The following is a 15,156-nucleotide window of genomic DNA, read 5'->3' on the forward strand; positions in this document are numbered from 1 at the left end:
CCACTGCATTTTTCGCAATATGATAAAATATTGATTTGTAAACATTTATTATCGTATTTAGTGTTTATTATATGGTTATTCCCTCTTGTAGATATTCGGACATTAATTCACGTTCGGTAAGAAAATATTATTTTACGACTTGTATCCAGATATATATGTGTGTGTGTGTGTGTGTGTGTGTGTGTGTGTGTGTGTGTGTGTGTGTGTGTGTGTGTGTGTGTGTGTGTGTGTGTGTGTGTGTGTGTGTGTGTGTGTGTTGGATAACAAGTAAAAATTTCAATTTAAATATGAAATTCATTAAACACGCGTTGTATATTTTTATATATTCTATATTTATTTAATACAAAACTGGAAGGGTTCCTATATAAGTTCAATCAGTAAAATATTTAGAACTATTACTATACGTTGAGACTATTAGGTTTAAAAGCTTTGTGTTACAGCGATAAAAATACACAATACTTACCGCAACATGATCGTTCATTTTTTAAACTTACCAAACACCATTGTCAAACTAGAGATTCAAAGTTTAATTTTTACAACCCGTCCATGAGTTTGAAAGAATAATGCTATGATAAAAGGCTAAATATTTGTGAAAGCGAGTGTTCGTACCGCTAATATAACTATAATTTTTTCAAAAGCACGGCTATAATGGCAAAAAAACTATAACAGTTACAAAGCATTGAGCTCCAAATCACAATAAATTCATTTAAAAAATATTGTGGAAAACCGGCTAAATTAAATAATCAAAACTAATGTTGAGAGATTTAGGAGAATATGTAAACTGAGTGTAACTTGGAGAAACTTATGTTTTTAGTATTTTTTAATAAACATCGTGTATATTCTTAAAATTCGTATTGAAAATGGTGCTGGCAGTTAAATGTAATCAATAAATAAACATACATAATAAAATACCTTGTTTTTTTCTTTTAACAGTTAGTTTTAAAATATTTTATGTTAAGCTTGTGTATAATTTCATACTTTTATATGATCAAAATATTTGAAATTAATTTGTTAACCATTAAAAACTATTTACTTTTTCACTAAAACAATATTTGATCATTCCTTTTTCAGTTCTTAAAAACTAGTTACACTCTGATTTGAACCTATAGGATATAAAGATTTTTTTTAGATTGCATGTTCTTAGAAAAGTATTGAGGGTCTTGATAATTGTGTATAAGTAAGAATCAACAATGTTGTTTAATGTGATACCCTCAACCGTCAATCAATAATAAATATTTATAAACTTTAAGGTTCGCAAACTGCACAGATATAGGAAATATTAGGGGTTCTCATTATCTTCACAACATTTATGGGTTTTATACGTGCAATTTGATGTTTTACCAGTTATATGCCGGCAATAGTCGTCGTATATATTTCAGTTACCTCTTCCCCTGACCACATATTTTTTCAAATGTTCCGAGTCGCAAAATATGCCTAGGATTCTATAATACAACCGTATAATATAAGGACATGACGGATTTTCATTATAGTTTTATTTTTGCTGTACGTAGTATACTGATTCTTATTGTAAAACCAACTTTAAGCCTTATCAAAATTGTATAAATAACATTGAAGATAAAGTGCTTATGTATCAAACACTACATCAATTGATTAAATGGAGATTAAGTAACATTTAATGAATTGTTACATGTGTTCTACCAACTTTAACGAATTCCATACCTCAAACTCTTATAAACCCTCTATAAGCGGCTCTTTTATTTTACACTTAGGGTTGGTATTTATACCTAAAACCAAATATTTACAGTGAACTAGTTCAAAAAATTCCTAAATATTTACTTATGTTACTAGTATAATTTAGAAAAAATAATTTGTTTTTCGGTAAAATGAAAAAGAGGATGTAAATCCTAAGTTAATTTCTTTAACTTAAAACAATAGAATTGTTGAATAAAGTTTGAAAAGTAATAAATTATTTTAAAGAACTTTTTACACATATAAAGAAAGCAAATTGTATAAAGGTTTTGTTGTCTTTTTTTAAAGTAAAGCTATGATTATTTGTAATGATAATTATTGATTTGATTTTATTGTTTAAAGATTTTGATACCATCTTTTATGTTAAAACATACCAAAAGTGTTATTTCTTATTTCAGGGGGCAGGCTGTCATCATCAATACGGTTTCGTCATAAGAGCCTAAATAATTGGAGACAACTTGTTAATAAGCATGTGAGTACCTACTTATTTTTTTATATATTATGTACATGTGGGTTTTAATACATTTTAATAGCTTTTATAAATATAAAGCTTTAGGGCGATATATGAAATGATTTGGCATCGTCATTAAAACTTATTAATTTTAAAAACATTTAACAAAGGCTGTATTACGGGTCGGATTTTAGTAATATAATTAATAGACTCAGGTTATTTGAAATAAGACAAATATAACAATAAAAATCACATATCAGTTTTGGAAAGCAGCTTAGTAGTGAGAAAATTTCTATTATGCTTCTTACTTAGTCGTAATAGTATAATGAAAAAGTATTGCAAAATGAACATTACTTTCGGATCTCTAAGGATAAACGTAACACAATTAGCGCTCTTTTTCCTGGTGCGATTAACCGAGACCAAGATATAGAAGATCAATTTAGGATCCTTTAGATGTTTCTAATGTAGTTTTTTCCTTGTTTCCTGATAATTATATCTTAATGAGTCCAATGTACGACAACTAGCTTTAGGGCTTTAAAAGATGAACACTCTACACAGACATTGTCAATAAATTGGCAGTTGTCTATCTACGCATGCTTCTCTGCAAGTTCTTAACTAAGAATAATCTTTCTAAACTTGTTATGCTACTGTTGTAAGAAGTTTTTTAATGTCTGTTACTCTTACCTTCAGTTTATTTAAATATTTTGATATAAATTCTTAATCCGAATAAGAGTTCGGATACTGGTATTAGTCAATCTTTCGTCAAGCAACATCTTTTCTAATATTAACCAAGCCCAGTACCGTTTGGGATTCACGGTAAAAACTACGGATATAAGGGGAATAGGAAGCTCTACTCGAGCCTAAAACTAAGAACGGATGCATAGAGGATACAAAATAGGGAATTATTGGATATATTAGGACCCCTAAATGAAGTTCAGGATGAGAGCAGGTCATATTGGCAGTTAAAAACAATATTCGTCATATAAGGTGTGAACATAACAGTCTTGTACAGATTTACCTAGCTGTAAAACCTATGTCCCTACGGTGCCGCTTTAGCATCCACGCGGCCTACTGGTAAGGTTTAAAGAGTGTGGGTTACGACCACTCTCTTTAGTACTGTTGAAGATGACCACTCTTAGTTGAATACTCGCATTCTGTTGAGTATAAATAAACGAGTTCATATCCCAACAAATCCCTTTGGGTCCTTTAGAAATAAACCCTCCATCTTTTTATTCTTAAGGGACTACAGCTCCCCTTTGAAATACAGTTTTTACGAAATAAATTTTAAAACATTAAGCTACAAAACAGAACGAAAAAGGCTTCTATAAGAAAGATACAACTTAAAAATATGATAAACTCAAGGTGGTCACCATTGGAATTTCTAAGTACTAATTTTAGAGCTAACTTCAAAATGGTAAATTTGTAATATTTTTATGCTTAATATAATTACGTAGTGAAATGGTTCAAATTATCGTTCACTTTCCCAACATGGCGGTCAACTTTGAAATTTGTTATAGAAACCCCTTTAATGTCAAGGTTGGTAGCCATATTTGAAAATGGTGACCAAATCTTATAATTTGAAATACGTATTTATAATAAGCGCACAAAATAATGTTAATAAATGATGTAATAACCTTTTGATCATTACAGACTCTGAAATCCGAGTTTAACAGAACTGACTCCTGGAACATGGAGTTTACGTCCATCCGAAGAGATTAAAAAAAGGAAGTCGCACGTGAACTCCAGATTTCAGGAGTCAAGTCTGTAACAAATCGAGCTGAACGCTACATTCCCAAATCATCCTACAACATCTGCGTCTAATTATTACGGAATAAAAATTCCCTTATATAAAGTCATGACACTTCTAAACACTGACCTTGCACTTTGTTTAATCTCATGACGAAACATACCTTAATAGGAAATACAGCCGCTTTTAAATTTAAGTAGCAATAGAATCAAAAGGATTCTAGATAGAAAAATAGTTTCTTCCGCACCACAACCAGTGTACTTAACATCCGCTTCAAAAATATTTAAATAAATATAAATAAATAAATAAGGTCTTTATTTAGCAAGCGTCCATCAGGACAAAAACTGTTTTTCATGAAAACTCTTGTCAGACATATAGAATACATGGAGAACAATAAAGTAAACCATAAAATAACCGTAAAACACTAAACTATAAAAAACTAAACTAACCTGATTCATATGCATGGGTCAGGCAAAAACACCACCTTCACACTCCCCTTAAATTTCTTACAGCTATAACTTTTTAAAAGTGGGTGGCAAAGCATTGTATTTCTTTGGTCCAAAGTAACTAAAACCCTTTTTTCCCCGTTTCCAGCTTTGTCTTTGGTAGGTGCAATAGGCTGTTCTGACGGGTACTACGCACATTAATTTCTTGCCTGAATACCAGCTTTATTCCTGAGGTATTCAGGTTTCCCGTCTGAAGAATTTTGTGGACCAGATTGACGGTTTTGCAAGTCGGAGACATCCATGATAGACAACACCTTAGCATTTAATCTGTACTCGCTGATGTGGTCGAATTTTTTTCAGATTGTAAACGAATCTCAGTGCTCTGTTCTGCAGACGAATAAGTATCATCAAGTTTTTCCTGAGTCAGACAACAAGCAAAAGCTGGAAGAGCATAATGTATAGCAGGAAATATTTTTGACCAAACAATTTCCAGCTTGGATAGATTCTGGCAAAATTGTCTTAATCTGTAAAGGGCCTTTAATCTCATTGTCACTGTTTTACATATAGCTTTTGGACATGATTGGAAAAATCGAGTTGGGGGTCAATAGTAACACCAAGAATCTTTAGACTATTACTTTGCCATCAAAAGCTTACCGTCCTCAAATATACACCGTTCAGCGCAGCTATTCACAGATTGACTACTCGAATATAACCGGTTCTACAAGCATCACAGAACATTTATTAGAATTCAATAGCAAACCATGATCGTCTGACCATTTTCTTTACACTCACTAAATCAGTATTGACATGACGGACAGCCTCACCGTTTCAGAGGGTTTTAAAAGAAATCAATAGCTGTGAATCATCCGCGTAGGAATGCAAAGAACAGTGACTTTAGTGATCTTTCAAATCTGCTGTGTATATAAGAAAGAGAATCGGTCCTAAGCAACTGCCTTGAGGAACACCGACGAACCTAGGAAGTGCTGTCGATAACTTCCCGTTTACCTTTGTACGTTGCGTACGCCCAGACAAATAAGATGAAAACCATCTAACTGAGATATCATCAAACTGGTAAAATCTTAGCTTTGCTAGCAACAAATCAAAATTCACCGAGTCAAAGGCTTGGGAGAAGTCAAGGGAAGAATTCACACTCTCTAGGCCCTTATCTTTAGCTGAAATAAGTTTCATCAATGACATTGAGAAGTGTCTGAGCAAGTGCTAAAACCCTGCCTAAATCCTGACTGTGTTTCAGGAAGTAATCCTTCAGATTCTAAATATAAGACTAGTTGTTCTGCCACAACTTTTTTCCAGTATTTTTGGAGATGACAGGAAGGATTGAGATAGGTCGAAAGTCTGAAACTAAGGTAGGATTGAGATTCTTTTGCAGAGGAACCACCACGCTCTGCTTCCAACTAGAAGGGAAGTTGCCAGTTTTCAATGATACATTGACCAGGTGAGAAAACTGCTCCAATGCAAAAGGGACTCTCAGGCCTCTAACAATTTTTATGGATATTCCATCCACACCAAAATGCAGTACTTGTGAATACTGTTCATCAACTCCTTTACCTTACTTTCGGATACAGGAGAAAAAGTGAAAGTAGAATCTATCCCTGCACATTTTGTTACTGTTAAAGAATTTCAGTTTTTTCTGTGCTCACTGTCCCGTTACAACCCATCGTTGAGAAGTAATGATTTAAATCTTCTAGTTTCAACAGAATGGTCCTTTTCTTCAACTGACCTCATCAAACCACCATCTCTTAAAGTAGCCCAGAAAAGTTTTAAGAGTTTTTTGTATCAAAGTATCAGTAAAATACTTCCTTTTCGCTGATCGTATGCGCCACATTGAGTGCGTTACAAGCCCTGCAGTATGCATTCCTAGAAACCTGTGTTTTCAGAAGACAAATAAGTATGTTTAAAATTTATTCTTCTTTTTTGTAAGGTATGCTATGTTTGAATCTCTCCAAGGAGCTTTCTTTTCTTGTTATTCTTTTTCTCACCAAGGGTGCACATTCATCAAACACTTGGACTATTTTTGTTGTTAACACATTAGCGATATCATCCACGTTTCGATGAGTCATTATGTTATCCAGTGTATATTGGAAGCAACATCAATAAACGTCTCACCGTCAAAATCTCTAAAATTCCTATATGTAATAAACTTTTCTTTGGACTTGGATTTTTTGCAAGGCACGTCACAGTAAGTCAACCTGTGGTCGGTGATCCGTCTACCATTGTGAGTAAAAATGTTGGAGGTATCAACCATTCCTACGTCAAGGTAATGGGTCTTGTCTACAATTATCAAATCAATAAGAGAAAATGAACTTTCTGTGACACGTGTGGGCTCCTTAATAATCTGAGAAAGGCCCATTGATTGAAAAATTCTTTTCGAGATATTTTACATCTGCCCTCTTTTGGTTCAGAAATTCACATTCAAATCACCCAGCAAAATCACTGAATCAACACCTGGTGACTCGTCGATGTACAGAGCGTGGATTAAGGAGCTCAAGGTCGAATAAGGAACGTCCTGGGGGCCTGTATGAAATGCAGATAAGTAGCTTCAAACCTTTAAGATTAACCACACCGCTGATGTTATTCAATACGGTTGTCAACATTTTGAAGATAAAGACGAACAAACTTAATTTCTTGTTTTACATAGAGAACTATACCTCCACCACCATCTCCCAAACCAGTGGGTCTATCACAACGATGGAGTGAATAGCAAGGGACATCAAAAACATGAGAGGGGGTCTCCGAAGATAACCATGACTCTGTGATTTCCCAACAGGTCAAACTGGAAGTCCTCAATCACCGAACACAGCTCCTCAAAGCCTGTATTCAGTGATCTAATATTCGGTGTCGTTTCCCGACAGGTTACTAATTAAAGAAGGGCAAACTGAATCATCAGTATGGGATATCTGAGGGCTGGGACACACACCTTTTGGCTCAGCAGACACAGCCTCATAAATTATTTTCAATAAGTGAAAAATAAGATCACCAAAACAGTCATTTCCCTTCCGATTCAAGTGTGTCCCATCACGCGCTAGATGATGATATTTAACCACAGCGCTAGTGTCAAGGAACTCTACGTTGAAATTATTGCACATCAGCATTAGCTGCTCATTAAAATAAAAAAGGGCTTTCTGATTGATATCCTTTCTTGTCAGAACACTATTTACGATTATGATAGAGTTTGGGAATTCTTGTTTTGCTGTAACTCAACAGTCAGCCATAGAGTGAAGCACCGTGCGCTTACCCCAACCACCATTATACCCAGGCCCCCCATTATAACTATGAACAAGGTTGTTTGTACCAACAAGTAGATATATTATTTTTAGGTTGTGCAGATTTATATTTTCCAAGCTTATCTTTAATATGAGAAATTTTTAGCTCCCGGATTAATATCCACGATACCCCCACCATCTGCACACCTCTTCCCTGAGTAACGCAGAAAGTGAGTCCCCAATCAACAAAACATTAGACATAGGAGTTTCCTGAATCTTCTCATTTGCTTGTATTGTATACTTTGGACTGCTTTATGTCACTAGAAACCTTTACTCTTACATCTGAGTGCAAGACATTGCGATGAGTAAAGGTTTCCTTTTACCCACTTTAGAACTACTTTGATTTGGTACATTTACAGAAACCCTAGGTTTGTTTTGTTTGTCGTATGAACGACTTTTGTTGCCATTTACCAGATGAATTGCAAATTGTTGTATCATTAATACAGGTACTCTCCAACTCAAGGGCTTGAAAACGGTTTGTACATTTTACAATGTGGTTACTTGGGAGGGAATTAACATTTGTAATTGTTTTGGTACGTATACCCTTAGGTCTTACTTTTACCCATTTCCCTGATTTTTTAGTTGGTGGAGCACCATCACAATTGATATTGCTAGAACTTAAAACTTGGTCTATATTACGAACATTGACAGCGGATGGTGAACAGTTTGGGACATGATTGGGCCTTGCAGTGGTTGGCTCAGATGGAGCTACCTCAGACTTATTTCTTATCAAAAGCCACTAGGCCATCGACAAACAGTGCATACCAGTTACTGAACGAACTCCCAGCACTTGGCATAGTTTTTTGGCAAAAGCCCTCGTTTATGAACTTAGCATTGACCATACACTTAGGCCACATTCATAACTATGTTTTTGTTGAGTGCAACTCAACTCATGGAAACTGTTTTGCCTTGAAGCCCAGTTTTAATTGTACTGCTTTTTCAACTACTGAGTTTATGCCAAGCAATGAATCCAGATGGTAAACCAAGTGACTAGAAATGTCAATAAACAGCAAGCTCAAGTGCGAACCAGTATCTTGCTGTAAAGTAGCTGTGTTATTACTAACACACAAAAAAACGCATAATCAAAGCTGTTAAACATAAGTTCACCTAAAAGAGCTTTTTACATCATTACAAGTACCATGGTTTACAACCTGAGTTACAGAGGGACCCATAAAAATTACCCTGGATAAGCTGTCTTTGTTATTACATACTAAAAGACTGAAAGAAAGTATCGAGAACTGTGTCATCCACCCATCTACTTTTAGGCCAGGTCTCTTCTACTTTTACAAATCTAGTCAATTCTAGTTTTTGATTATTACTAACCGCAAGGTCTGACTTAAGTTTAGCAAATAATTGAATCATTCTCGCCAACTAAAGACTGCAATGATAACATTCATCAGACTTATTTTTTTAACTTAGTTTTTTACATCATAAGGCTAGAGAGCATTCCACAGTTTATTTTTTTAAAACAACGTCTTTTTCTTCACGGATATCCAGTTCGTTAAATGAAGCGTTAAGATCAGATTGCCGCTGTTGTTTTTTCTCGTTCCAGTCGGGATTCGAGAGTCAAGATGTTGCACTGAAGTCCTTAATAACTGCCCCAGAATTCTTTTCAGAAGCTAAAGCGTTGTCCAAACGCTGAAAGTAGGCTGGAGATATTCAGCTGAAGGTCTGACAAAGTGATGTGAGGGTGATTAGCCTCTAACTTTTTTCAAAACGAGGCAGAATATTTGTGAGAAGAGTTTCTGTGTCAACGTCCAGATTGTCTGTGTTGGCAAACGCCTCCTCAATTTGATTGGATGCATAATTAGACCTGCCCCGCTTTTAACACCATTTTATTGTATTGACACAAACACTTCGACGTATCGTAACAACAATTCTCCTCTGAGTAATATATATTACAGTAAATATAACAAATTTAAAATTCAGGTTAAAAAACTATAAATGTAACAAAGTTAAAATTCAGGTCAACAACTATTAAAAATAATAAATATTACAGTGTTAAAATTCGGGTTTAAAAACTATAAAGAATAATAAATATAACAAATTTAAAATTCAGGTTAAAAACTATAAATATAACATAGTTAAAATTCAGGTCAACAACTATTAAAAATAATAAATATAACAAGTTTTAAATTCGGGTTAAAAAACAGATTAAATAAACGTTCTTTGATTGTTTATTTTAAAACAATCAATTTATTTATTATTAGCAAAAAGTATTCGCCCTGCCGTGGATCCGATCCAAGGTCCGTTGTTGCTGATATGTCACAGTCTGAAGCGATGTCACTGAGCTATCAGTGCTTGCAGGAGGTACTGAAGGCACTGGTACTTGAGCCGCGCAGATGTTCGAACAGCGAGCGATGGGACGTGCTTATTGACATGTGCTTGTCTTGGTTAGCTTGTATTGAGGTTATGTCGTATCTACGACTATCGCCTTTACTCACTCAAATGTTTCCAAAATGTCCACTGTCTCAGCGCTTGACGAGTCTGCAAGTTCACTTGTTACTTAAAGTTTTATTTTAAATTTAACTACTAAATTTGGTATAAAATCACTAGCCGATTTGGCACAGACTTATTTCCCAATTTCTGTGCAAGCCTCTATTTCTGTGCAAGCCTTCAAACCTGCAGTTGCGTACCATTGCAAAGTTTTGGAGCAATCATATTACGCAGAGCAACTATTGGAGCAACAAAATTATAACGGTAATAACCAAAAATTATGACGAAAAAATTATGACGTGGAATCCCAGATGGATGTAAAGTATGGGCGTGTTACGTGAACTAGGTTAGGGAACCATGCTATATCCGCATACTTCTTTGTACAATACTTCTACAATAAAAAACAGTCCGGAACATATAATACTCCTTTTTTAACACTAAAATTTATAAAATTCATACAGGTATTCATGTAAAACCGTCTTTACATCAGTTTAGCCCAGTATCGTCCAGCATAACGAGATTAGATATAATTATTCCCTTAGGCCCCTCTATGATGAACCCTCCGTAATTGCACCCCCGTGTCTTGCTGAGCATAATTTAATGATTACAAACATTCGACAACTTAATTCAGTCCCTATAAAGGTTAACGAACCTGGGTAGCACTGCAGTATTCTCTTAATTAGGTTTTGATTGTTCTAAAATGTAGCAAATACGTTTAAGCCTATACATCTATATGAGGCCAATTACTTATCTAAGGTCATTTTTATTTAAATCTTTTATTGCAAATGCAACATTTATCTTAATTTCATTCTCCCTTACGTGTTGCTGAGAAGGCCTAAAACTTGACCAGCCCAAACGTCACAATACCTTCGAAAAATGCTTTCTAAACATGATTCCATCACAACAACTCACAGCTTACAATATTGCATGATTTTTTAGGTAATGAAACACAATTAAGATTGATTAGCAGGTTATTGAAAATTGTATCCAGTTTATGTAAATTATCTCTAAGTCCTAATAAATGTTTTGACAATCTATATGCCCTAAAATAATAAAAATTACTTGCAAATGTAGGTACTACGAGGTAGATTATATTAAAGAATGCAAGTAATTTGCATTTTGATAGATGTGGTCTAAACAAACTAAAGTACGTCAATTTAATTTTAGATTTTCATAGTTAAACCAACCATAGTTATGTCCTTGTACATATATAGTACATGAAACCCCCCTCTAGGCTCTCTAAAAATGAATATCGTTTGTTGCACCCTAGCGTTTTGCTGAGTACATTTTAAAGTTAAGTTCATTTAGAAAATTTAAGAAAAATCCATCTCAACTACATAGTTACGTGCTTATACAGATTGCCTAAGAATTAAAGTTGAACAACTCATTTTGAGTTCTATAAACATGAATTGGAAGGCTAGTGTTGAAAGGGATATCTGAACTAGTCCCAGTTATATTAACTCTCTATTTTAGACTCTCTATGTAAGGTTATAAGTATTACACTGCTGGGTCCTACTTAATACAAGTTAACGAATCTAAGGAATGACAACTCGATTTGACTATGTGCCAAAACTGGAGGTATCTGGTTCGAATCTTAAAACTTTTGACATATGGTACAATGTTTGAAAGCTATATTTGTACTTTAGTAATATCGCTTGCAAAAATATATTACTGTGTCAAAATGGCAGAACAAAATATTGCAAAAACGGTGTTATACATATTTTTTTTGAGTTAGGAAAATTAAAAATTTTTCAAAGTGTTTCATTTTTTGGCCAAGGGAAATTTTCATGGGTAATGGAATTTTAAAACAAATTCATTTAGACCCTTGCAAGTAGTCAATTTGCAGGGTTTTATACTGTTTTTGTATTGGAAACATATTGAAGATTCACCGAAATGTGTTGTTTTACAGTAGCGTTTAGCCCACGTACATATGGGATATAGTTATGTTAGTGTAATTAATAGTTAAAATATAAATGAATATACTGGATACATTTAATTTTAAATTTTTAGTTCTCAATCAAAAACTGTTAGAGATAGTTATTGTGTTAAATATATGTTAAGTAGCCGTAACAGTGTCGCTCTATCCTTTAAATTGCACCGTTATTTGCTTTCTGTTAGTCTATTTGCGATATTTTCAATTTTAGTTTGGCTTCTTCCCGTACAAAGTGAATCTCACAAGGCATGTAAAAGAATTTAAAGAGAACACATTTACAAAAATGATCTTGAGTGTCTAGACAGGGGTCTGGACTCTGATGTCACTAATTTCGCGTGATACGGAGAAATAAAATGATACATGACCTTAATAATCTTTAAAAAATACCAAACTCAAGAAAATTTATAAAAGAATCAAAATTTGTATAACATAACATAAATACATTAAATATTGATATAGAAAATTATCCAGCAAAAAGCTAATGACTTAGCAATGAACTGGCCTAGATGCAGCTTCTTCGTGACGACAAGGGTTCGCGGAACCTTCCTCCTCAACTGTCGGCTTCCGTAAGTAATGATACTGTTCCTACTTCTAACACCTTGATGCTTTATCACTCTCAGATGAGCTCAAGGAGAACCAATCATGATCTGTCTAAAATCATATTAAGTTTATTGAACACCCACACAAAAAGAAAGTGACAAAAAAGAAAAATTACAAGAAGAAACCATTTAAAATTATTTCAGTTATTCTGTATAGTTATCCTATCTAGCAATAGGCGCGACAAATATCACCTCCTTGAAAATGATTTGGGCTCTGAATCTTGCACAATAAAGCTATAAACACTGCAAAGTGTTTTTTTTTCTAAGAGAATTGGCGAAATTAGTAAAGAAATTAATCGCCAAAATGTAAGCACTCTATTGTTTTTTAGGAAGTTTAAACGATATGTCTAGTTGTAGTAATAGCGACATAGAGAGTGTATAGGCCTACTGTGATCTGCTGGTCTCTGTCCCAGACAGAAGGTTTCTGATTTGTACCATCCCAACTAGATTTGACTTTAGTCCATTAAAAAAAAAACATTTTCATTGAAAAGGTGCATTATAAAATTAAAGTTTTTTTCTCACTTACATAAAAATTTCAAAGTTGTAGAGTTGAGTAGGAAGGACCCTATAACCTTCAAAAATGTGATTCATTTGAGCAAAAAGAAAAAGCCGTAACTTACGAGTATATAAAGGTCTGACGGATGGTCAATTCATGGGTGAATCGAGAGCTCTATGAAGTCGTCATGGGACATGGGACTACCGCCGGGGAATCTCATATTTCTCTTTTATCTACAAAGAGTAGCCTCTTTACCCGCCAAAAACACATTGTGGGAAGACTTTTATTATTCCCAAGCCCTTGCATACAAAAAATCTGCTTTAGGTCATTTTATTTCAAATGATAACCATTTCAACACCCAAATCCTTTCTAATTATTATAAGTGTAATTTTGGAATATTCTATAGTACACTGTTGTAGTTAGTTGTAACAAAAATAGTCTGGATCATCAATTTTCATGCAATGCTCATATAAAAGCTAATAGCAACAGTTATATTGAAACATACAACTTTCCAAACATCAATGCTTAAACATTCGGTTATTTAATCGAAAAATAAGAGGTGTAACAAATGAAATAGGAGTACTTGAGGCGGTGAAACGCAGTAACCCTGTTAGGGCAACTTGAGAGGTCATTAATAACTGAAAACATAAAAACGTTTTCTCAAAATGTGCCTAACCTAGAAATTGAGAGAGAGATAATTACTGATCCTTTCCTAATTGCCTCTACTCTTTATTATACTTTCACCAGTGTGGACGATGGATTGGCAGTACCTAACGCTCTGCACTAAGCGTTGTCAACACCAGGCCTCTGTCGACTCAAATAACTTCCATTCTTCCGCAGTGCCTCAGGGACCTATATTTTCCTTATATGCATTAACAATCTTCCAAAACATATCGAAAATTATTTCAGCACAACCATTAAACCTACTTTCACTAGTTTTATTCTAAATAACTGTCACTTTAGTAATTAGGAAAGTATACATCCATAACGTCTTAGATTACTGACTGGTTTTGAACCATTACACTGGTTTTAAGAATTTATAAAATAAATATTAGTGAATTTTATTTCCAAACCCCCAAAAATCCCTCTAATATATATAAATTTCGTGGACATCCAATAGAAAGAACTTTTTCTGTAAGCGTTTTAGAGGTCCATCTTGATTTTGACCTGAACTGTAAAACCCAAATAAAGATATTTTGGAAGCAGCTAAATTCCTCTTTACGTGCCTTTCTATATTTCCCTCCAAAGAATTTTTTAATCTGGTTTACTTTGGCTTATTTGAATCATAACATTATTTGGAGAATAATGTTTTAGTAATATTCTAGTGTCATAAGGTTTAATAGGGTATTTACTTTTCAAAAGAGTGAGTTGAGAGCCGTCTCAAGAATGAGACCAGATGAAAGCTGTAGAGAGAGCGTTTCCGATCTAGTGGGCAACTAAACTTGGTCTCCTTTCTCATTTATCGTTGGAAATAAAAACCTTTTTCCACATTTAAATCATGAATATTACGAACTGCAATTAAATTAGCTCATTTCTGACCGATTCAGACTCAACCCCTTAATTTTTTTATTTTTTGCCTTAAACTCTACAATTCTATTAGAAATTTAATCCATTTTTTACAGTTTTAAAAAGTATTTAAAGTCTCACTTGATCCGGAAGGCTTTCTACAGTCTCCACGAGGCTCTCGTGATACACATGTCTTGATGAGAATGAAAGTTTTTAGTAGTATGGATTGTTTAAAGATTGTTACATTCCTGTAATATTTCTACAAGAGTGTACTCTGTTTTACATTTAGTTTATGGTCAATTGTTTTTGTAGGATTACTTTTGATACGGTTTTTGCACTTCAAGGCACAGAAAAACCTTTATATTCTACTGTGTAAGTAAGTGACTTACTCTTATAGGCACTTATTTTGTGCGTAAAAACTTTTTTTATCGAATTTTAAAATAAGCTACAAACTTTCTCGGTAATGAGCATAACATTTTATCTTGTTTACAATATACTTTGGGATTAGCCTTTGGAAATTTTTCGTAAATGTGTTTATGTACAATGTTATT

The 15,156-nt window shown here is 34.0% G+C and overlaps 1 protein-coding gene across 1 annotated transcript in view; it reads left to right on the forward strand.

The window, feature by feature from the left end:
- LOC124369859 (acetylcholine receptor subunit alpha-like) overlaps nucleotides 1-15,156 on the forward strand; it is a 374,793-nt gene that overhangs the window by 71,424 nt on the left and 288,213 nt on the right. The window contains exon 2 of the mRNA XM_046827988.1: nucleotides 2,109-2,182. The gene's annotated coding sequence lies outside the window, so the exon portion shown is untranslated. The remainder of the gene's footprint in view (nucleotides 1-2,108; nucleotides 2,183-15,156) is intronic.

Source organism: Homalodisca vitripennis, chromosome X (assembly GCF_021130785.1).
Source record: "Homalodisca vitripennis isolate AUS2020 chromosome X, UT_GWSS_2.1, whole genome shotgun sequence".
Taxonomy (NCBI): Eukaryota; Metazoa; Arthropoda; class Insecta; order Hemiptera; family Cicadellidae; genus Homalodisca; species Homalodisca vitripennis.